The sequence below is a fragment of the Fukomys damarensis genome, unplaced genomic scaffold (assembly GCF_012274545.1).
Source record: "Fukomys damarensis isolate Sample0158 unplaced genomic scaffold, DMR_v1.0_HiC HiC_scaffold_28, whole genome shotgun sequence".
NCBI lineage: Eukaryota > Metazoa > Chordata > Mammalia > Rodentia > Bathyergidae > Fukomys > Fukomys damarensis.
In genome coordinates, this window is record NW_022900940.1 from 42,295,607 (window position 1) to 42,296,046 (window position 440).

Here is a 440-nt window from a genome sequence, read left to right on the forward strand (position 1 = left end):
AAAAAAAAAAAAAAAAAAAAAAAAAAAAGAAAAGAAAAGGGTAGAGGGTATAGCTCCATGGTAGAGCTCTGGCTCAGCATTCAAGAGGCCCAAGCTCAATCCCCAGAACTAGAAGGGAGAAATAGCTCTTTGCATAAAAGCATGCTGTCGTAATCTGACACAAGTGCATGGTGGTATCCTCTAGTCACATAATTTGAAATGAGAAAAATCAAAATTGGAAGCTGCATGAGAATGCCCTCTGGTCACATGAAATTTTTAAAAGGTACTAGCTATGGACAAGGTAGCTTTCCTCACTACAGCGTTGGATTGTGTGTGTAGAATATAGTGGAAATGGAATGATGCTCAGTTGGCTACATTCAGGGAATGCTTCTCTGAGATTTATTTTGTGGAACCAGCGGCTTGTCAGAGCACTGGACCCTGTTTAAAATAATATATCCCCT